The sequence below is a fragment of the Mauremys mutica genome, unplaced genomic scaffold (assembly GCF_020497125.1).
Source record: "Mauremys mutica isolate MM-2020 ecotype Southern unplaced genomic scaffold, ASM2049712v1 000392F_np12_subseq_1:75036_obj, whole genome shotgun sequence".
Lineage (NCBI taxonomy): Eukaryota > Metazoa > Chordata > Testudines > Geoemydidae > Mauremys > Mauremys mutica.
The window spans coordinates 1-23382 of NW_025422936.1; the positions used below are offsets into that span (position 1 = coordinate 1).

The 23382-nt window shown below is 56.3% G+C and overlaps 3 non-coding genes and 1 pseudogene across 3 annotated transcripts; 2 read left to right on the plus strand and 2 right to left on the minus strand.

Moving 5' to 3' along the window:
• Positions 1-6114: 6114 nt before the first annotated feature.
• Positions 6115-6328, minus strand: LOC123357213 (annotated as a pseudogene).
• A 6913-nt stretch (positions 6329-13241) lies between these two features.
• Positions 13242-13324, minus strand: TRNAS-UGA. The gene has a single exon. It is a non-coding gene; the product is annotated as a tRNA-Ser (tRNA).
• A 1511-nt stretch (positions 13325-14835) lies between these two features.
• Positions 14836-14907, plus strand: TRNAQ-CUG. The gene has a single exon. It is a non-coding gene; the product is annotated as a tRNA-Gln (tRNA).
• Positions 14908-17012: 2105 nt separating this feature from the next.
• On the plus strand, positions 17013-17094 carry TRNAS-UGA. The gene has a single exon. It is a non-coding gene; the product is annotated as a tRNA-Ser (tRNA).
• The last annotated feature ends 6288 nt before the right edge of the window (positions 17095-23382 follow it).

Sequence of the window (23382 nt, forward strand, 5' to 3'; positions counted from 1 at the left end):
GGGGCAGGGCCGGGCCGAGACCCCGGGACACGCGAGTTCTCCTCAGGAGCCGGAGGGGGGCGGGGCCGGGGCTCTCTGGGGGCGAGGCGGGGATGAGGAGTTGCGTAGGGGGGAGGTGTCAGGTTGACCCAGGGACCCGCCCTTACCTGGGCTGGAGAGGACGGAGGCGCCCCGGGGCAGGCTGGGAGTTGTAGTTCCTGGCTCTCGTCTCAGAGCGGAAGTGACGGGGGGTTGCTCAGACAACGCGCCCCCTCCCGGGTGCACTCTGGGAAGCGTAGTTCTCTCTCTCTCTCTCTCTCTCACGCGGCCTCTATTGGGGGAGGGGCCGTAACTCGTCACTATCGCCGCGCCCCTCCCCGCTCCCTGATTGGTGAGAGAGCGCGGGACAGAGACAGAGACTCGGCGCGTGGGGGGAAGCCCCCGGTTCCCTCGCCCCGAGGATTCGCTGAGACCCCCCCGGGCGCGCGCTGCGGCCGTTGGGATTATTCGAATCCCGCTGGCGGCCGGGGGCGGGGGGGGGCACAGGGCAGAGGCAGCGGCGGAGTGAAAGGGCTTCCAACCCCCCAGCTGGGCCTGGGGGCAGCAGCGGGGGGGGGGCTGAGCTGCCTGGGAGCAGCCCCACAAATCGCTGCCTGGGGCCGCGGGGGCCCCTCCAACCCCCCCCCAACCTGCCTCCCCAGCAGTGTCCCCTCCCGCCAACCCCGCCCCCGGCGTCCCCTCCCCCACCCTGTCCACTGTCTGCCGCGGCCTGGTCCCTTTGACTCCCCTGCCCTGCTCCTCCCCCCCATCCCCTGTCCTCAGCACCCTGCCCTCCCCCCCAGCATCCCACCCTCCTTCTCCTCCCCCCCATCCTCAGCAACCCCGACCATCCTCCTCCTCCCGCCCCACCCCCGACACCCTCCTCCCCCTCCCCGTCCTCAGCACCCTCCCCTCCCCCCTCCCCCCCAGCAACACCACCCTCCTTCTCCTCCCCCCATCCTCAGCACCACGACCTCCTACCTCCTCCTCCCCCATCCCTGTCCTCAGCCCTCGCCCCCTCATCACCTTCCCCTCTGTAGGGCACCGACAGCCCCTTCAAACCCCCCCAACCTGCCCCCGCTGTGACCTTCCCTCCAGCCCTCATCCCCTGGCGTCCTCTCCCCACCCTTTTCCCGCTCTGTCCCCGCCTTAGGTTCCCTTCGTCCCACCCCCGCGCCCCTCCTCCTACCTTCCCCCACATCCCTGTCCTCCACCTCCTCATCCCTCAGTCGCCCTGACCTCCATCCACCGCGCCCCAAGCCCCCGACATCCTCCTCCCCCCTCGCCCATCCTCAGCACAACCCCCCTTCACCTCCTCCCTGTCCTCCAAGCACCCCGACCCTCCTCCTCCTCCTCCCTGTCCTCATCACCCCGCCCCCCTACCTGCCTCCTTCCCCCATCCCCATCCTCAGCACTCCGTAACCTCCTCCCCCCTCTGTAAGGGCCCCGACAGCCCCTTCAAGCTCCCTCAACCTGCCCCCCGTGTCTCCCCATTCTGTTGTATGACCCCTCTCGCCAGCCCCTCCTTCTCCTCCCCCCTTCCTCAGCACCACGACCCTACCTCCTTTCCTCCTCCTCCCCCATACCCTGTCCTCATCCCCGCCCCCAGTCCTCGCTGCCAAAAGCATTCCTGCTCAAGCACAGAGACCGAGGTCACCTGCCTCCGCCCAGCCTCTAGCTGGAGCTGCTCTGCTCCAGCCCCGAATTTGCTGGTAATCCAGCCCTGGCCGGAGTTGGTGCGATAGTCCTAAGCGGAGTCCGTTCTTTCTCCCCGGTAGATGACGATTTTCCCCACTGCAAGTTAGTTGCTCTTTCTCTGCATCCCCATAGCCCCTCCCCATGTGAAAGAGACCCCTGCTGGCCAGGAACCGGAGTGTCCTGTAGGTGCCATCATGTAGGAGCAGTGACTCCTGGTGGTGAGGGGCAGCAATGGCCTGGCATGTATCCCCCTAGCATTGCTGCAATAAGCGCCCCTGGTGGCCACTGAGGGCAAGTTGCCTATGTGACCCCCACCACTGCCCTTGCGTCCTTCCCCTGTGAGCGCTGGTGGGGTAGGTGAGGGCAGGGCCCTGTATGTATATCAGCCATTGTGGGCAAGTGCCTCTTTTCTGCGTATCCCACTCTCGGGGACTCGTGTTGCCCAGGTGGGGCAGTCCCCTGTATGTATATGACTTCCCCCAACCCCTGCATTTGGGCCAGTGACCACTGGGTAGCCAGAGAAGGTCAGTGCCTGAGGTTGTAGTTCTTTCGCACCTCTCCCAAGGTGGCAGGGTGCCTGTGTGGCCGTGTCTGGCAGTGCCCTGGGTAACTTCCAACCCCTTTGTGGCAGTGAGCCCTGCTCCTGGTGTGTGTCACTGCCCCCACTAGGGATGTGCACCTGGTGGCCAAGTATGGCAGTGTCGTGTGTAGCCGCCCTCTCACCCCCACACCCGGGTGACCAGATAGAAAGTGTGAAGAATCGGGACAGAGGGTGGAGGGTAATAGGCACCTTACATAAGGAAAAAGGCCCCGAATATTGGTACTGCTCTCCATATAAATCGGGCAATACCCAACATCTTGATCACGCCTGTCCCCTCTAACGCCCTGTGCCAGGTATGGGCAGGCACAGATACCTGGCAACCCCGTAGGGCAATACCCTCTGTATACGCCCCAATTGGGGCAGTGTCCCCTGCTCATTCAGGTGGGGCAGTGCCCAGATGCAGTTTTTTTCTCACCCCAGTGGATATTGCAGCCGTTAGTATATAGAGGTTTTGTTCTTTAAACATGGGGTCAGTCTCCTGTGGGGTTGGGGCCCCACAGGAGAGCCCCATTCCCCTTCCTGTGCTTCTAACCCTGCACTGTTTCACCCTGAGTCCTCGCCTACCACACCCCTAACCCTGTGCCCCCACTCTGGCAACCCCTAACCTCTGCACCCCTAACCCTGTGCTTCCCCCCTGCACTCCCTCCAGCACACCCTAAACCCCTACATCCCCTAACCTCTGGCACCCCCTAACCCTGCACCCCCTCCAGCACCCCTACGTCCCTCACCCCTAAACCCTATTCCCCCCTGAACTCCTAAACCTGTGACCTCGTGCAGCCCCTACACCCCAACCCTGGCACCCCCCTCCTGCACCCCTCACCCGGCCTCCGTAACCCCTGTGCCCCCCTCCTGTCCCCCTAATCCCTGCGCCCTCCCTCTGAGCACCCAACCCCTGAACCGACCCTCTGGTGCCCCCAAGCTTCTGCACCCTTAAACCCTGTGCCCCCCTCCAGTTCCCCTTAACCCCTTGCACCCCTAACCCCCTGCCCTCCTCCTGCACCCGTTAATCCCTGCACAACTGTGCCCCCTTTTTCCCCTAACCCCTGCACCCCCTCTGGTGACCCACTTGGGGAATACTGAACCTGGATGCACGGAGTAGCTGGCACTTGCTGCTCGCTCCCAACCCGCCGCCCCTGAACCACGGCTCCTCCGCAACAATCGCTAGGGTGGCTGGTGAGAGTGGAGCCAAGGACGCGACATCAGGGCTCCCTGCCTCCAGGTCACCTTCCCCACCTGGGCTGCTGCTCTCTGTCCTCCCCTTATGCAGTCCAGGTGGGGAAGGTGACGTGGAGGCAGGGAGCCCTGATGTCGCTCCTTGCTCCCCCCTCACAGCCCCCTAGGGGGGCACGGAGGAACATTGGGGGGAGCAGTATCCGCTCATCACCGCTCTCTCCCCCTTCTCTTCCCCTCCCTCCCCCCATGTTCCTGTGCCGGGAGGGAGCAGGGAGAAATCTGGGCACCACCCCAAGCAGCTCTCCCCTGCCAGCCGGGAGCAGTTTCTGACTTTACACCAGCAGCACACACCTCTCTGCTACCGTACAGCACCGCCCTTGACCACGGTGCCCCTGGGCAATTCCCTGGTGGCACCCACCCCTAAGGCTGGCCCTGGCTATGGGCTTCAGAGGGAGTGACCAGACCAGGCGGCCATGGAGAGCTCCAGCCCCTGTTCTCCCCTCCCAGCTTCTAGCAATCAGAGGCCAGGGACATGCTTCCATGCTGATGACAGGTACTGCTCGATAACGATCCAAAGTACCTTCATATTCCTCATCTGAGTCAGATGCCACCCACCGAAGATTGATTTTCCTGTCTAGTGGTTCAGGTTCTGTAGTGTCTGCAATCAGAGTGTTCCTCTTTGAGGACTTCTGACAACATGTTTCACACCTCGTCCCTCTTGGATTTTGAAAGGCTCTTCAGATTCTTAAACCTTGGCTCGAGCGCTGTAGCTATCTCTAGAAATCTCCCATTATACCTTCTTTGCGTTTTTTGTCAAATTTGCAGTGAAAGTGTTCTTAAAGTGAACATGTGCTGGGTCATCACCCAAGACTTGCCATAAAACAAAATATATGGCAGAATGCGGATAGAACCATGGAGCAGGAGACATACAGTTCTTCATCAAGGTCTTCAGTCACAAATTAATGCATTATTTTTTTAACGAGCGTTAATCAGCATGGAAGCATGTCCTCTGGAATGGTGGTTGAAGTATGAAGGCATATGGATGTTAGCATATCTGGCACGTTAATACCTTGCAACGCTGGCTACAAAAGTGCCATGAGAGAGCCTGTTTCTCACTTTTAGGTGACGTATATAAGACACGGGCAGCATTATCTCCAGTAAATGTAAACAAACTTGTTTGTCTTAGCGATTGGCTGAACAAGAAGTAGGACTGACTGGACTCTAAAGTTTTACATTGTTTTGTTTTTGAGTGCACTTCTGCAACAGCAAAAAAATCTACATATGCAAGTTGCACTTTAATGATAAAGAGATTGCACTACAGTACTTTATATTTTACAGTATAAATATTTGTAATAAAACTATATATAGTGAGCACTGTACACTTCGTATTCTGTTGTAATTGATATCAATAATATTTGAAAATGTAGAAAAACATCAAGAATATAATAAATTTAAATTGGTTTTCTATTGTTTAACAGTGTGATTAAAACTGGAGATTAAAAAAATGATTAAAGCTAATTGCGTAAGTTAATTGCAATTAAATTGACAGCCCTAGATTTGAATGTTTTCTGTCACATGCAGGACAAGCTGGAATATCTGTGTGCAGGGAAAGAGCCTGGGGGAATTGTGCTGTGAAATTATTTCCTGTTCTGACATGTCCCCAATTGCCCTTTTTGCCCTAACAGGCTGCAGCCGCAACATCCACGTTTTGCTCCAGCTCATTCCGTCCTCCCAGGGGCCAGGGAAGGGAAATGGCTGCAGTGGAGCCAGTTGAGGGAGGGATTATCAGGGAGTTGCTGGCGGGTTCCCTTTGCGGGGAGAAAGGGCAGTAAATACATAGGGGGTGGGAACTTCCAGGAAGGTTGGTCTGGGTGGGAGAGGGCAGGAAATCCCCAGGGTGGGGGCAGGGTGTGACAAACCTGCTGGGATTTGTTTACTGTGAAGCTCCAGCCTTTCTCAAGTGTGGCCACCAGGGGCTTTTATTGTGGCCACAGCCTCCCGGGCTGTAATTGAGGGGGAGTCGGGGGCAGCAAAGCAGCGGCTCTTCCCCTGGGCTGCCTGCAGGGGCTGGTCCCTACCCCCTTCCGGAGTCATAAACACTGCAGGAGCAGGCAACCAGTGGGAGTTCCCCTCCTCCCCACGTGCGGTGGGGCTCAGGCTTCAGGCTTCTGCTCTGGGATGGTGGGCGGCAGGCTCAGTCAAGATACATGGAACATAGGCTGGGTGGGGAGAAGTCTGTGTAACTCATCCAGTTATTGATATACATGTGACCTCGAATATTACCAATCTGTGTTCCCCCACCCCACAAAACACACACAACCCCCCCCCAACCAATCATCTCCCAAACAGACCCTCAGTCCAAAAAGCATTCGTCCCTCATATTGTTGAAAAGACTCACAGCAAACAGAAAAATTCCAGTTTTTAAAACAATCCTCCAGCAAGACAAAGAAACTCACATCTGTAGACTCAGAAAACACCCCCCAAAATTTTTAGTAATATGTTGTCATGAAGAAACCAAAGTGCTAAAGATACCTGATTTTTCAACTGCTTTCCAATAATCTTCTCAAATCAACATCTTTAGAATGAAACACTTTCTATCTTTTTAACAGAAAATTTTCCCCAGAGGAAAAGGCACTTGCCCTGGAGATATTGCAATACCAGGTCAATGCATGGGGTGGACAGAGCAAGCTCCTATTCCATCCCCTTTTTTCAAAAATCAATTTAATATACAGTGCTCACATAAAAGACCTATCAGATACAACTTTAGATAATACTTTCTTATTAAACTGATAAGAACAGAGACTACACTTGATCTTAGCCATAAGGCCAAGAAGCAATGCTGAGAATCTCGGATGCTAGGCAGCCACTCTTCCCCACTGCTTTCTACTTCAGCATGAGAAGCTCCCAGACACGCACCAAACACCATTCACGACACTTTGATAACTAGGTAACCGAAGCGATGACCACTTCCCCGAAATGACTCCACTGGAAGAATTCAAAGCAAGAGCCCTTAACACACAGTTCTGTTCGAAGACAGAGAAGTCTTTCAGCCTCCTTCCTCTCGCTGGCTTCCCTGTGCATGCCTAATTTGCATAAACCCACCCACTGACCTGTGACTAACAATCTCTCACTGTTAACTCTTACAGCAAAACAGGCCAAAGAAAGCCTATGCAAGCGCTATACCTCAGCCCCACTGCTCTTTTCTGCTCCTTCTCAAACGTACAGTCATCAGGCACACATAAGATAGTTTTGCTCCATACCATCCCAGTTTCTTGTCTAACCACTGCACACACATGGTATAACCCTACCCTGAGCTGATTCCCGACTTTTGCGCTCAATACAGGAAAACGAGAATTGAGAGAGAAGCTGTGCAGGGAAGACTTCCTCAACTTGCACTGCACTCCCCAAGGGCCTTTCAGGGTCTTCTGTGGACTTCAGGTTCCATTTGATTGCCAAGGTTTATGGTCTTATTAATTAGCCATCTCCTAATGCAAGGATGCTACATGTCAGCCTAAAGATCGATTTCCAAAAAAGAGCTGAGAAACAGAACTAAAGCTGAGCACGAGGTGTTACATTTACATGAGCATCCAAATCTGACTATGCCCTGGCAAGTTTCAATGCTTCCGAAAGAAATCAGAAAATAAGGAGCCCGTCAGTCCCCCTGGCCCTGTTAGCACCCAGATCTAGTCACTCTGCAGGGAAATAAGGAAAAGGCGATGAATAAAGAAGTCAGGAAATAACAAGCAAATGAAGAACGGATTTCTGTCCAATTTACCATCTTCTCAGCTACCAATCAAAGTTAAAGACCTAAAGTCAACCTATCGGCATAAGCAGGGCCGCCCAGAGGATTCCAGGGGCCCGGAGTCTTTGGCGGCGGGGGGCCCCGCTTCGGCGGTAAGTCGGCGGCGGGGGGGTCCTTCCGTTCCGGGACCCGCTGCCAAAGTGCCCCAAAGACCCACGGCGGGGACCCCCCTCCGCCGAATTACCGCCAAAGCGGACCTGCCGCCGAAGTGCAGCCCCCACCGCGGGTCTTCGGGGCACTTCGGCGGCGGGTCCTGGAACGGAAGGGCCCCCCCCGCCGCCGAATTACCACTGAAGACCCGGCTGCACTCCGGCTGCCGGTCCCGCTTCGGCGGTAATTCTATCCCGGAGAGGAAGGACCCCCTGCCAGCGAAGACCGCGAGCGAAGAAGCTCCGGGGGCCCGGGGCCAGCGAGAGTTTTCCGGGGCCCCCGGAGTGGGTGAAGGACCCTGCTCCAGGGGCCTCAAAAAACTCTCGTGGGGGCCCCTGTTGGGCCCGGGGCCTGGGGTAAATTGCCCCACTTGCCCCCCCCGGGCGGCCCTGGGCATAAGTACAGATGGTTGAATGGAAGTTAAAAGGAGCTGCTGTGGCCAAGTGTTAGGAGCCTGCAAACAACATGCAGATGATTTAAAAACGCTGCAATTAGAGGCTGCGACAAAGTTCCTCCTCTACCTTGGTGGGTCCTGCGCTTATTGGCAGATTTGCTCACCTCAGTGATCTTCCCCTCTGGTGGAACCCACAGTCTGGGTCAACTCCTCCTGGGTCTGATCAGGATTTGGGAAGAACCCAGGCCTGCCCTCTACTCCGGGTTCCAGCCCAGGGCCCTGTGGATTGCAGCTGTCTATAAGCGCCTCCTGTAACAGCTGCATGACAGCTACAGCTCCCTGGGCTACTTCCCTATGGCCTCCTCCAAACACCTCCTTTATCCTCACCACAGGACCTTCCTCCTGGTGTCTGATAACACTTGTACTCCTCAGTCCTCCAGCAGCTACACCCTCTCCCTCTCAGCTCCTTGTGCCTCTTGCTCCCAGCTCCTCACACGCACACCACAAACTGAAGTGAGCTCCTTTTTAAACCCAGGTGCCCTGATTAGCTCTGCCTTGATTGGCTGCAGGTGCTTCTAATCAGCCTGTCAGGGGTGCGGAAAGCCTGCGAACTGTACCCAGGTGTGTTCACAAGCATTGTGAAAACGTGCAATTCCTGCTCACACTGCACAGGGGCAGCACAGCTCCGGGGTTCTCTGGAATCGCACAATAATGCTGGCTTTGTTCCCACAGCACCTGGAGCTCTGCACAGTGAGACATGGGGGTGCTGCAGCCCCCGCCGCACCCCTCGTTCCCGCACCTCTGCTTCTCTGCAGGGAACTTGTTATGCCACGAGGGTGGGGGTGCAGGGAGACTGTGCAGGAGACCCAGGCCCACGCGCTGAGCACTGCAGCTCCAGTGCTGTGTGCAGGATTCATTTCTGCTCTCTGACAAAACTGCCCCAGGCTCCTCTGTCCCACTAATATTTGCCCAGGCTCCCCGGCGCTGTTAGTATCTGTCCAGAGCTCATCGCCAGCCCTGCCCCAGGAGAGCTGGGCGCTCGCCCTGCTCTAGGAGAGCCAGGCAGGCCCTGAGCACTAGACGGTGACCCTAGGCCAGTGGTGCCAGAACAATCTGTATAGTGGGGGGTGCTGAGCCACTGAACCAACTGTAACCCCTGGGTGTGATGGAAACCACGTCAAGCCAGGGGCTGCTGCAGCCCCCCCAGTTCCAGCCCCTCTGCCCAGGCAGCTCCCCCAGCCTGACACACACACCCAGCCCCTGCACCCACCCCACCCCAGGGCTCCTCAGCCCAGAGGGGAGCCCCCCGGCTGAGTGGGGAATCAGAACCCCCCAAAATTACCCTGGGACCAGCATGATCTGCCTCCGCCCTGCCCTGCTCCGCATGTATTCGGAGTGAAGTCAGTTTCCCTGTCCCAAGGTGTGTCCTGCCCTGTGTCTCTTCTCCTCCCCAGTTCCTTCCCAAACCAGCCCATTTCCCCTGCACCCCGGGCTGGGTCTCTGCCAACCCCCCGTCTCCCCGCCTGCCCCCAATATCTCCCGGCCCCAACAGGTCTATAGGGCTGGATCCCTCCCTCCCCCCTTCTCCCCTCATTTCCTGCCTCTAGGGGTCTATGGAGATGGGTCTCTCCCTCCCCACTTCTCCCCCCATCCCCTCATCCCTTCCCCCAATATCTCCCTGCCCCAGTCTGTCTATGGGGCTGGGTCTCTCCCTGAAGCCCCGCCCCCAGCGCGGGGCTCACAGACAATCCCCGCCCAGCGGCTGTGACGTGGAGGTGACGTGTACACTCTTTGCAGGCAACTCCATTCACCGGAGACCAAAAGGACAGGAGGTGTCACGTGTCCATGGGCGGGGACTATGCAGATGAGCAGTGTCTGGCGGCAGGACGGGGAGCAGCGAGAGGAACCGAAGGAGCCCGGCGGAGAGAATTCTCTGCGTGTGGGACAGAATCCGGTGTGGGGAGTTCGTGCTGTGGGTGGCCTGCACCGGAGTCACTTCGGGGCAGTGATTGCCACTGAGCTGCATAGTGACCAAAGGCGTGTGAATGGGGTGTGGTGCTGGCCGGGAACAGCTCATGGTGACAAGAAAGCAGCAGCTCCTGTCCTAGCAGTGGTTTGTGGGGATGTGGGGGGTTTCTTTGCACCATGTGTGGGATTGTTGTGTGTGCAGCTAGACCCCCCCCCTTCTCTGGGGGGGTGGGGCTTCTATTGTCTGCCTGGGGGGGGGGGGGTCCATGATGTACACAGCCCATGGTAGAGGGGAGGTTGAATCATGTTTCTGAAGTGGGAGAGCAACTTCCCCGGCTCCCACTCACTCTCCACTAGGGGGCTGGGCTGGGATCTCTAGGGAGGGGAGCACAAGAAAAAACAGTCTCCCCTATGGAGACCAGGAGTCCTGGCTCCCAGTCCCCCTGCTCTAGATCCCCTCCACTCCCTGGGCCAGGGATAGAACCCAGGAGTCCTGGTGCCCAGCCCCCTCCTGCTCTGACCACTCAACCCCACTCCCCTCCCAGGGTGGTGCAGGGTCACGGGGTCTGTGTCCCAGCACTGCTAAGGGCCGTGACTGATTTTCCCAAAGTGCTTCCTTCTGAATCCAGCACATCTAAACACTCCCCCCCACCCGGTCACTGCCCACCCCCGTGTGGGGGCACCAGCACTGTGCCGGGTCGTGATGGGAAATTGTCCAAGCTGGCCCAGGAGAGACATGTGTGTCCCTGCTGCCCCCTGCTGGTGGGGCTGAGCCCTGCTCTCTGTGTGTGTGTGTGTGTGTGTGTGGTGGCTTTGCAGGATTTTGTATCCTGCAGCAAGTGACACACACACACACACTGACACAGAAAGGGACTCTCAGTCCCAAGAACACTTACACACAACACACCCAGAGGGGCATGCTAGCCCAACCCCCAAGAGAGAGAAACAATCACACCCTCAGCCACAAATCACACACACACACCAGAATATCCACAATTGTGCTCAGAGACACAACCACACACAGTTCACTCCCACTCCTCCCAACACAAAGGACCTCCTGCCCCACACAGCCTGTGCCGAGGCCTGTGGAACTCACTGCCACTGGACCAGCTACCAATGAGAATGGACCTTTCCAGGAGAACCAATAGACATGGCCGTGGCGACAGAGGGAGCTGGGCTCCCAGGGTCTAACCCAGGCTGAGACTGGTTCTGACCTAGAGGGGTCTATCCAGCCGGGGGCAGCGTGACCCACACACAGACCCACCAGAAGCGCCTTTCTTAGCAGGTCTCTCAGGCCATCCTCCACCCTGCCCTGGGTTGGGTAACAAAGGGGCAGCACAGGACTCTGGGCCGTGTCACAACCCAGCCCCAGCCCCTCGCTCCCACACGCTGGTGAGTTGGGTAACTGCCGAGGGATTGCACAAGAGAGAGTCAGAGCCAAGGAGAGAACCCAGGAGTCCTGGCTGCCCTCCCCCCGACACACACTCTAACAACTGGCTCCCACTCCCCTCCCAGGGCTGGAGATAGAACCCAGGAATTCTGACCACCAACCCCCCCCCCCCCCCGCCCCGCTCTGACCACCAGACCCCACACTCCCCTTTTCGATTTTAGTCCCCCTGCCTCTTCTATCCACCCACCCCACCTGCCCATCCCTTTGCTGCAGGTTTCTGGGGTGTCACCCCTGCTCTGCATTCCCCCAGTGCAGCCCAAGGCTTTTCCTCCCCCCAACCACACATCCTCTCCCCCCTCGTGCTGGATCATCTGCTTGGCCCCCTGCCCCCTCTCGGGGGGGCGCTGTGCGGCGTGGCTGGGGATTGTGCAATGGCCCAGCACCAGGCAACACAGAATCCGACACCACATGCCCTGCCCCGCCTCACCTGAGCTGCTCTCCAGGTGCATCGGACCCGAGTGCCCCGCACCTTGGCACTCCTGCCCCACAGGGGGTGAGCTGCAGCCCCCGCCACAACTGCGCAGAGGGGAGAAGGGTCAGGCCAGCCAGCCCTTGTAAGATGGGGAAATCACCACCGGAGTCGACGGTATGGGGGCTGTAACATAGAGAAACAGTTGTTGCACTGAAGAGAGGGCAGCAGAGCACACACACACACACACACACGCTTGCAAGCATACACAAACACATTCATGAATCTAGCCACACACACACACACTTGCTAATATCACGCAAACACCTGCACAAATCCAGCCAACATCAACACAACTGCCTAACAGATGCAAACACATGCACAAATCCAGCCACATGAACACACACACACACTTGCACAGCCAAAAAACACAACACTCACAGCTGTAATGACACCCCCCCCCACACAAAAAACCCTTACAGAAAACCACACATACAACACATGCAGAAATCAATCCATCCACCCACACACACACACACCCCATCCCCATTCTGTGCACACACTTTGGGTCACTGCAACACTGAATACTTCAAATTGGATGGGGGGCCCAGCACCATGGCTATTCCCTGCCCCCCAGGGCTCACAGGAGGTGGATTGGGGGGGGCACAGAGGGCAACGATCCAGTGCCAGCCAAGGGGGGATCAGAGGTGGGGATGGGGCCGTGGTTTCTGTAACCACCCGGTTCCTGGCACAGGCTCCTTCCAGGATTTGCATTTCTTGGTAGTTTTCACCCCGTCACCACTTACCTGCCCAGGTGGTTCGGGGGTGGGGTGGGAAGAACCCAGGAGGTCCTGGCTCCCAGCCTCACCTGTGCTAACGTACGAGACTCTACTCTAACCCCAGCGCTGGGACTGGAACCTAGGAGTCCTGACACCCATCTTCCTTTCCTCTAACCACTAGACCCCACTCCCGCCCTTTTGGGGAGCCAGGACTCCTTGGGTTCTGTCCCCAACTCTGAGAGCAGAGTGGGGTCTAGTGGTTAGAGCAGGAGGAGCCAGGACTCCTGGGTTCTACTCTCAGTGCTGCTGTTTGACCCTGGGCCTCAGTTTCTCCTCCCACTTTTTGGGTCTGGAGCCTGTAAACTCTCTGGGGCAGGGCCTGTCTCTCGCTGTGTCTGGGCCAGCGCCTGGCCCAACGGGGCCTGATCTCAGCTGGGGCAGGGACTGGCTCTGTGTCTGTGCAGCCCCTGGCACAACGGGGGCCTTGATTCTGCCTTGTCAACGGCAGCGCAGAAAGTCCTAGTGCCAAAAGAGTCGCTGACTTGGCTCCTTTCACACGCTAGAGAGAGGCGCAGAACCAGGGCTATGGCTGATCTATGGGGCACCAGGTGAGTGGCAGAGGCTTCAGGCGCTGAGAGTTTGCCTGACCCCTCAGGGACACAGTGTGAGGTGGTGTCCCAGGCATCTCTATGAAAGGAGCAGAACAGGATTTACTTGGGGGTGAGGAGAGAATTGAGTGTGTCTCAGGGGGTTGTACAGAGGTATTGCCCGGGTGAGAGACTGGCTAAAACACAGGTCTCGCTGTGAGCAAGATTCGAACCTGCGCAGGGGAACCCTATTGGAATTTCAACTCCAACGCCTTAACCATTCGGCCATCACAGCTGTGAGCACAAAAAGTGCCCCAATGCCAGAGAAACTGGTAAAGAATCACAATGCCCAGGCGTGAAGTCATCTGAACTACAGAATTCCCACCGCAAAACCTGGCTCCCAAAGCACAGGGGGGATTGGGGGTTTGTTCTCTTTGCTTAGCCATGTGCAGTCGCACAGAGAGCGCGTTTAAAAGTCTCCCCTCCCACAGAGCGGGAAGGGGAAACGATTCTCAACTTGAAGCCTGATGTAGGGTGACCAGACGTCCCGATTTTATCATGACTGTCTCAATATTTGCTTGTTTGTCCCACATCCCGACAAATGTTTGGTCGGGACACTGGACAAACAAACAAATTTTGCCCTCTGCTCCGGCACACAGGCAGAGCCCGGAGGGACACTCGCCCCCCTGACTCTGCCCCCTCCTTCCCCCATTGGATCCCTCCCGAAATCCCTGCCCTGGCCCTGCCCCCAGCCCCACCCCCTCACTGCCCCATTGGATCCCTCCCCAAATCCCCGCCCTGGCCCTGCCTCTTCCCCAAGCAGGCGGCATCCTCCCTCCCTCCCAGGTCTGCACACAGGCCGTGGCCATAGCCGGAGCGCAGCGCGGAGGCTGCTCCAGCCCCGGAGCCTGCACGGCAGTGCAGTGGTGCTGGGGGCAGTGCGGAGCGGGCAGGGCCCAGGTGGGCGGGAGGCGGAGACATATGTGGGGCAGGACACGCTCCTGCCGGGAGGGCCTGGGCCCAGCTGCCTGGTTCGCCCCTTGCCCGGGAGCTGCAGGAGGGACCTGGGGCGCGGCTCGGCTGCAGAGCTCAGAGCCCCAGGCTGGGCCAGGAGCGAGGGGATGGGGGAGCTGGGGGTGTATCGGGGATTGGAGCTGAGAGTTGGGTGGAGACGGGACTGTGCCACTGCTGCCTGGAGGGGGGAGCCTCCAGCTTTTTTTTTTTTCTCCGCCTCCCGCGTCGCCGATATTTCATTTTTGACATCTGGTCACACCCAGCCTGACGTGAATGAGGATGTCTGGACCAAGGGGCCAGGGACTGGCCTTTGCTAGAGGAAACCACTGTCAAGTTTTAGCCAATTAGGACAAGTCAGCAAATAAGAACAAGCTCAGGTCTCAGTAACTGCTGCATGTAGCAAAGTCCTACAGGGAGCAGTTTCTGGCACTAACACCTGCACAGCTCTGCTCCCCGGCTCTTCTCGGGCTCCTGCTCTCTCCTTAGCTCCGCCCCACTCTGGCCCAGGCAGTTCCAGCTCCCACGGAGGATGGGACCCCCCTGGCCTGGTGACTCCCTCATTACACTGCCTGGCCTGTCAGTGCGGCTAACTTGGAGCTTTGGCCTCTCCCCATTGCCCCTGGGGACTGTCAGTCTCAGGGGCCTGATTTCCCATTGGCCCTTCCCCTTCTATTGAGACTGGGAACTAGCCAACCAAACCCCCCGCCACTAAGTTTTAGTAAGGGGCCAACAGTCCCTTACACGAGCCAGCATCATGAGGGTCACCGATGTACAGAGACAACAGCACAAGCTGGTCCCATGGTGTAACGGGCAGCACTCAGGACTCTGAATCCTGTAATCTGAGTTCAAATCTCAGTGGGACCTTGTGTTGGCTTGTGGTAAAGCCCTGGAGCTCCCAGTGCTCAACTTCCCTGTCTCCAGTTATACAAGAGCCAGTCTTTCCCCTCCTGCTGGGTGACTCACAACCTCCTAGAGCCGGTCTTTGGTCATGACGGTAACAATGGGTTAGGGCTCTAAAACTTGCTACCCTGATGGTTGGGATTCTTGCTGCTTCACCTGATGCCCACAAGTTTGGCCCTTGTGCTTCCTACCACACTTTTCCTCTGGCCCACATGGCGCTTGAAGAAAGTCGCTGTCTCTAAGTTCAGACAGCTGCTTGAAGCAGCCAGTCCTGAGGCAGGGGAAAGCCCCAACATCAGCCCCCCTTCTCTCCCTGGCTCAGCACAGCTCTCTCTGTCACACACACGCACACACACACACTGCTGCCTGCTTAGATCTGTGTCAGGGGGTGCTGGAACAGGGGGTTTAGAGGGCCATGGCCCCACCACTCTTTACTGGCTGTTAGGACATATGATGGGAGGGAGGGTGCAGTCCTTGGGGAAGAGGTGTTCTGTGGGTGTGGCCTGGGGGGGAGAGGGGGTGTGAGTGGGGGTCCTTAGGGAAGGGGTGTCATGGGGGTGCCACAGTTTGGGGACAACGGTGCCCCCCCCACTGTAAGGAAGCTTCTGCCGCCCCTGCTCTGTGTTTGCAGAGCGGGAGAGAGCAGCATCCACGGCAGTGATTTGCTCCCTGGGGCTCCGGCAGGGGGGCTCAGGAGGTGATTTAAAGGGCCCTGGGCTCCGGCCGCTTCAGGGAGCCCTGGGCCCTTTAAATCACCAGCCTGGGGAAGCCGGGCTGGGCTGGCACAGCGTACCGGCTCTTGCCGGTACCCCATACCGGAACATACCGGCTTACTTTCACCTCCGGAAGGTCCTCACGTGGATCAATAACTGGTTAAAAGACAAGAAACAAAGGGTAGGAATAAATGGTCAGTTTTCAGGATGGAAACAGGTAACTAGTGGTGTCTGTATTGGGACCAGGACAAGTCAACATATTCATAAACGATCTGCTAAACAGTGAGCTGACAAAATGTGCAGATGATCCAAAACTACCGGCTTGCTTCCTAGAATGAACGCTCCTTGAGTGGGGTGATCCACAGGGAGTAGCTCAAATCTCAAAGTGCCTGGGCAGGGGCAGGACATTAGCACAGCAAGGGAGGGGTGTGGCAGTGACATCACAAAGGCCTTTTGCAGGACCTCAGGCTATTGATCAAAGGTGGTGGGGAGGTGGTGACCTCACAGAGAGATGCTGACATCAGCCAGGCAGGACAGGGGTGAGGGGCCAGGCAAACCTCAGAGACCCCTGTGGCTTTGCTATCAGCAAGTCTCCTTCTCCAGGTCTCTCTTTGAGGACTGAGAGAGTATTCGGGTTCACGGACGTGAGCGCCAGGAGGAACCTCTTTCGAAGTTTTCTCCTTCCCTTTGCCTGATTTTACTAGAAAACAGCCGTCCCTGTTTAGAAGGTAAGAGCCTCCTTGAGGTTTGAAACCTGTTCCAGTCTGATCCATCTGGTGACAGTTTGAATTCTAGGCATGGAAAACACAAGCTTAAGGAGGCAGAATTTTATTCCGCACCTGAGATTTTATCCCTTAGAATCACTGGGGATATTAGGGTTTGTCCCTTTTGTTTCATCTTTTCCTCCATCCATCCCTTCCTCCTTTCTCTTTGTCTCTTGCTTCTTTTGTCCTTTCACCTGTTCCCCTCCCAACACCAGGGCGAGGTGTGTGTGTGTGTGTGTGTGTGTTGCGGGGGATGCTCGGCAGTTCCCACTGTGGGAGGTCCACCCAAAAATGTGGGGCTGAAATAGTGCTTGGGCAGTGGATCCCCACCGGTGACCTGGGCCATCCTTTGGGCTCTCTGGTGAGAACCCTCAGATTCTCGTCCTCAGTCTCTACCCTGATTGAGGTTGAGACTTTTAAACGCGCTCTCTGTGCGAGCTGCACATGGCTAAGCAAAGAGAACAAACCCCGAATCCCCCTTGTGCTTTGGGAGCCAGGTTTGCGGTGGGAATCCTGTAGTTCAGATGACTTCACGCCTGGGCATATGATTCTTTACCAGTTTCTCTGGCATTGGGGAAAATTTGTGCTCACAGCTGTGATGGCCGAGTGGTTAAGGCGTTGGAGTTGAAATCCAATAGAGTTCCCCTGCGCAGGTTCGAATCCTGCTTACAGCGAGGCCTGTGTTTTAGCCAGTCCCTCACCCGGGCAACACCTCTGTACAACCCCCTGAGACACTCTCAATTCTCTCCCCACCCCAAGGAAATCCTGTTCTGCTCCTTTCATAGAGATCCCTGGGACACCCCCTCACACTGTGTCCCTGAGGGGTCAGGCAAACTCTTCAGCGCCTGAAGCCTCTGCCACTCACCTGGTGCCCCATAGATCAGCCATAGCCCTGGTTTCTGCGCCTCTCTCTAGCGTGTGAAAGGAGCCAAGTCAGCGACTCTTTTGGCACTAGGACTTTCTGCGCTGCCGTTGACAAGGCAGAATCAAGGCCCCCGTTGTGCCAGGGGCTGCACAGACACAGCGAGAGGACAGGCCCTGCCCCAGAGAGTTTACAAGGCTCCACACCCAAAAAGTTGGGAGGAGAAACTGAGGCCCAGGGTCAAACAGCATCTGAGAATAAAACACAGGACTCCTGTCTCCTCCTGCTCTAACCACTAGACCCCAATATGCTCTCAGAGTAGGGGACAGAACACAGGAGTCCTAGCTCCCCAAATGGGCACGAGTGGGGTCTAGTGGTTAGAGGAAAGGAAGCTGTGGTGTCAGGACTCCTAGGTTCCAGTCCCGAGCGCTGGGGTTAGAGTGGAGTCTCGTACCTTAGCACAGGTGGGGCTGGAAGCCAGGACTCCTGGGGTTCTTCCCACCCCACCCCCGAACCACCTGGGCAGGAAGTGGTGATGGGGTGAAAACTACCAAGAAATGCAAATCCTGGAAGGAGCCTGTGCCAGGAACCGGGTGGTACAGAAACCACGGCCCCATCCCCACCTCTGATCCCCCCTTGGGTGGCACTTGATCGTGCCCTCTGTGCCCCCCCAATCCACCCCCTGTGAGCCCTGGGGGGCAGGGAATAGCCATGGTGCTGGGCCCCCCATCCAATTGAAGTATTCAGTGTTGCAGTGATCCAAAGTGTGTGGCACAGAATGGGGATGGGGTGTGTGTGTGGTGTGGATGGATTGATTTCTGCATGTGTTTGTGTATGTGTGGTTTTCTGTAAGGGGTTTTTTGTGTGGGGGGGTGTCATTACAGCTGTGAGTGTTGTGTTTTTGGCTGGTGCAAGTGTGTGTGTGTGTTCATGTGGCTGGATTTGTGCATGTGTTTGCATCTGTTAGCAAAGTTGTGTTGATGTTGGCTGGATTTGTGCAGGTGTTTGGGTATATTAGCAAGTGTGTGTGTGTGTGGCTAGATTCATGAATGTGTTTGTGTATGCTTGCGTGTGTGTGTGTGTGCTCTGCTGCCCTCTTTCAGTGCAACAACTGTTTCTCTATGTTACAGCCCCCATACCGTCGACTCCGGTGGTGATTTCCCCATCTTACAAGGGCTGGCTGGGCCTGACCCTTCTCCCCTCTGCGCAGTGTGGCAGGGGCTGCAGCTCACCCCCTGTGGGGCAGGAGTGCCAAGGTGCGGGGCACTCGGGTCCGATGCACCTGGAGAGCAGCTCCGATGAGGTGGGGCAGGGCGTGTGGTGTCCGTTCTGTGTTGCCTGGTGCTGGGCCATTGCACAATCCCCAGCACAGCGCACCCCGAGAGGGGGCAGGGGGCCAAGCAGATGATCCAGCACGAGGGGGAGAGGATGTGTGGTTTGGGGAGGAAAAGCCTTGGGCTGCACTGGGGGAATGCAGAGCAGGGGTGACACCCCAAAAACCTGCAGCAAAGGGATGGACAGGTGGGGTGGGTGGATAGAAGAGGCAGGGGGACTAAAATCTAAAAGGGGAGTGTGGGATCTGGTGGTCAGAGCGGCTGGCGGGGGGGGCAGGGGGGCAGGTTTTGGTGGTCAGAATTCCTGGGTTCTATCTCCAGCCCTGGGAGGGGAGTGGGAGCCAGTGGTTTAGCGTGTGTGTCGGGGGGGGGGGGAGCCAGGACTCCTGGGTTCTCTCCTTGGCTCTGACTCTCTCTTGTGCAATCCCTCGGCAGTTACCCAACTCACCAGCATGTGGGAAGCGACGGGCTGGGGCCGTGTTGTGACACGGCCCAGAGTCCTGTGCTGCCCCTTTGTTACCCAACCCAGGGCAGGGTGGGGGGGTGGCCTGGGAGACCCGCTAAGAAAGGCGCTTCTGGTGGGTCTGTGTGTGGGTCACGCTGCCCCCGGCTGGATAGACCCCTCTAGGTCAGAACCAGTCTCAGCCCGGGTCAGACCCTGGGAGCCCAGCCCCCTGTGTCGCCATGGCCATGTCTATTGGTCTCCTGGAAAGGTCCATTCTCATTGGTAGCTGTTCAGTGGCAGTGAGTTCCACAGGCCTCGGCACAGGCTGTGTGGGGCAGGAGGTCCTTGTGTTGGGAGCAGTGGGAGTGAACTGTGTGCGGTTGTGTCTCTGAGCACAATTGTGAATATTCTGGTGTGTGTGTGTGTGTGTGGCTGGGGGTGTGATTGTTTGTCTCTTTGGGGGTTGGGCTCGCATGCCCCTCTGGGTGTGTAGTTGTGTGAGTGTTACTTGGTACTGAGAGTCCCTTTCTGTGTCAGTGTGTGTGTGTGTGTGTGTGTGTCACTTGCTGCAGGATACAAAATCCTGCAAAGCCACCACACACACACACACACACACACACACACACACACACACACACACACACAGAGCAGGGCTCAGCCCCACCAGCAGGGGGCAGCAGGGACACACACGTCTCTCCTGGGCCAGCGTTGGACAATTTCCCATCACGACCCGGCACAGTGCTGGTGCCCCCACACGGGGGTGAAGCAGTGACCGGGCTGGGGGGGGCAGATGTGGCTGGATCCAGAAGGAAGCACTTTGGGAAAATACAGCCACGGCCCTTAGCAGAGCTGGGACTACAGACCCAGTGACACTGCACACACCCTGGGAGGGGAGTGGGGTCGAGTGGTCAGAGCAGGAGGGGGCTGGGCACCAGGACCCCTGGGTTCTATCCCTGGCTCTGGGAGTGGAGGGGGTCTAGAGCAGGGGACTGGGGAGCCAGGACTCCTGGGTTCCATATGGGAGACTGTTTTTTCTTGTGCTCCCCTCCCTAGATGATCCCAGCCCAGCCCCCTAGTGGAGAGTGAGTGGGAGCCAGGGAAGTTGCTCTCCCACTTCAGAAACATGATTCAACCTCCCCTCCACCATGGGCTGTGACATCATGGACCCCCCCTCCCCCAGGCAAGACAGTAGAAAGCCCCGCCCACCGGAGAAGGCGGGGGGTCTAGCTGCACACCACAACAAAGCCCACTCATGGTGCCAAAGAAGAAACCCACATCCCCACAAAACCACTGCTAGGACAGGAAGCTGCTGCTTTCTTGTCACCAATGAGCTGCTCCCGGCCAGGCACACACCCCATTCACACGCGTATTGGTCACTATGTAGCTCAGGTGGCAATCACTGCCCCGAAGTGTGACTTCCGTGCAGTGCACCCACAGCGCGCGCGTAGCGCGCAATACTCCCCACAATGGGGGGGGGGGGGGGGGGGGGGACCGTCCGAACCGGGTATTCTGTCCACCACGCAGAGAATTCCTTCTCACGGCCGTTGGCTCCTTCGCGTTCCTCTCGCTGCGCCCCCGTGCGCCTGCGCGTCGCGCAGACACTGCCTCATAAACGGCATAACCCCGCCCATGGACACGTGACACCCGTCTGTCGTTTTGGTCTGAAGTGCAAGGAGTTGCCTTGCGGGGAGTGAGCACGTCACCAAGCACGTCACAGCCGCTGGGGGTGGGGGCGAATTGTCGTGTGAGCCCCCATGCTGGGGGCGGGGCTTCAGGTGCGTGCGAGAGTCCCAGCCCCCATAGACAGACGGGGCTAGGGAGATATTGTGGGAAGGGATGCGGGGATGGACGAAGAGACCCAGCCCCATAGACCCGTAGGGGCAGGGAGATATTGGGGTCAGGAAGTGAGGAGTGGTTTGCCAGAGACCCAGCCTGGGGTTCAGGGGAAAATTGGTGGGGTGGAAGGGAGCTGGGGTGAGGAGAAGAGACATGTTGGGGTGGGTGTGGGGGTGGGGGAGTGGGGAACATTTCAACTGAAACCTTTTCTGTCAGAAAATCCCCTTCAGCACTAAAACAGTTTGTTTCTTCTCGATAAAATCAAAAGGAAGTGGGGATGAAAGTTCTTTTTGCAAAAATATTTTGTTTGCAAAACAAAAGCATCTCCTGTTTGTACACATGTGGTGTTAAATTGTTCTCTTCGCAAACAAAGGGGATGACACTTAGATCTCTAAAAATTAAATAATAAGAATGCTTCAGTCTTAGCTAAGTTAGTTGCTGCTCATAATTTAAAAATAAATAAAAATAAAACAAACAAAAAAGAACATATTTCCACGCTGATTCTATTATGTCATCAATCTGTTCTGAGGAAACGTGAACAGGACACCTCATATTATTTCACTAACTCCTAGTGTGAACACTCTCCAATGGATCCCCGTCCTCCTACCCACCATGACGTAGGTAAGGGAGCAGAAGATTCATTATTATCCCTACTGTGAAAGATGGGGAGAAGCTAAGGTCTGCAGAAAAGGAGAATTGACTTGTGCTTAGGTCACACAGCCAGTCAGTGGCAATAGTTGGGGAATAGGACCCAAGAGCCCTGATTTTCAATACTAACCATCGGATCTTGAATTTTCAGACATTTACATTGACCTGAATAAAGTGCTCTCAGATGAGCTCCAGACCAACTACAGTGCACAGTAATTATTCCAGCAAGTATTTTTAGGAAGAACTGCAGTGTTTAGAGAGAATCATGAACTGCTCACAGAGACAATTAATGCGAGAGGAGACAGCCAAAATTCATCAAACATATAAGTGGTTCTGCACTTTATTTACTTGGTCCTTAAAAAGAGAACAACAAGGACCCGAGTCTCCTCCCTGTCAATAACCCCTTTGGCTCAGACCAATCAGGGTAGAGACTGAGGACGGGAATGCTGAGGGTTCTCGGCCCAAAGGATGGCCCAGGGTCACCGGTGGGGATCACTGCCCGAGCACTATTTCAGCCCCACATTTTTCGCTGGTGGGACCTCCCACAGTTGGGAGCTGCCAGAGCAGTCCCCTACATCACATCACAGCACCCACACAACACTCCTGGTGTTGGTAGGGGAACAAGGATGAAAGGACAAAAGAAGCAAGAGAAGATGACTAGGAGGAGAGAGATGGATGGAAGAAAAGGTTGAAAAACCAAAAGGACGGATAAGCTAATGCCCCCCCAGTGAATTCTAAGGGACAAAATACCAGGTGCAGAATAAAAATTCTGCCTCATCCTTAAGCTCGTGTTTTCCATGCCTAGAATACAACTTGTCACCAGGATGGATCAGACTGAACAGGTTTCAAACCTCAAGGGAGGCTCTTATCTTCTAAACAGTGGCCGGCTATTTTATAGTAAAATCCTCTAATAGGGAAAGGAGAAGACGAAAACTCGAAAATGAGGTTCCTCCTGGCACTCACGTCCCGTGAACCCGAATACTCTCTCAGGTCCTCAAAGAGAGACCTGGGAGGAAGGAGACTTGCTGAAGCAAAGCCACAGGGGTCTCTGTGGTTTCCCTGGCCCCTTGCCCCTGTCCTGCCTGGGCTGATGTCAGCATCTCTCTGTGAGGTCACCACCTCCCCTCCACCTGTTGACCAATAGGCTGAGGTCCTGCAAAAGGCCCGCCTTTGTGATGTCACCTGCCACAACCCCTCCCTTGCTGTGCTAATGTACTGCCCCTGGCCTAGGCACTTTGGAGGGTTTGAGCTACTCCCTGTGGATCACCCAATTAAAGACCATCAGGTATACAATCTGACCCATTGAGAGCAGGCAGAAGATACACCTTGTGACTCACGCAAGGTATGCTGGGACATGCTTAATGGACAGAAACTCTAAGGTTTTTCTATGCCACGTGCTGGATTAGTGTGTCTTTGGGACAATGAAAGCAAAGACCACATGGCAAAGAGACTATACAAGGCTGATGCCTCGTCTCCTTCTTGTCTTCAATTCCTCCTTCATACCTCTGGAGGGACTTTGCTACAAAATGAAGCTCTGTACAAAGGATCTCAAATGACCCATCCCAGCTGTGGATGGACTCCAAGAGACTGTATTTTGAAACTGCTGGTTTATTCAATGACTGCTACAAGCATGGAACCAAGAACTTTGCCATTACTGGATGTGAAAGGGTTAAATTTCCATATGCATGTTGTATAACAACCTGGTCTATGGATTGTGCCTGCTCTTTTCCAGTACCCAACATCCAGAGTATGGTCAGAAGGGACCAGAGGCCTAGCAAATCGTGATCAGCTAAGAGAAAGCTGGGTAAACAGAAAGTCTTGCTTGCTAAGATAGGCA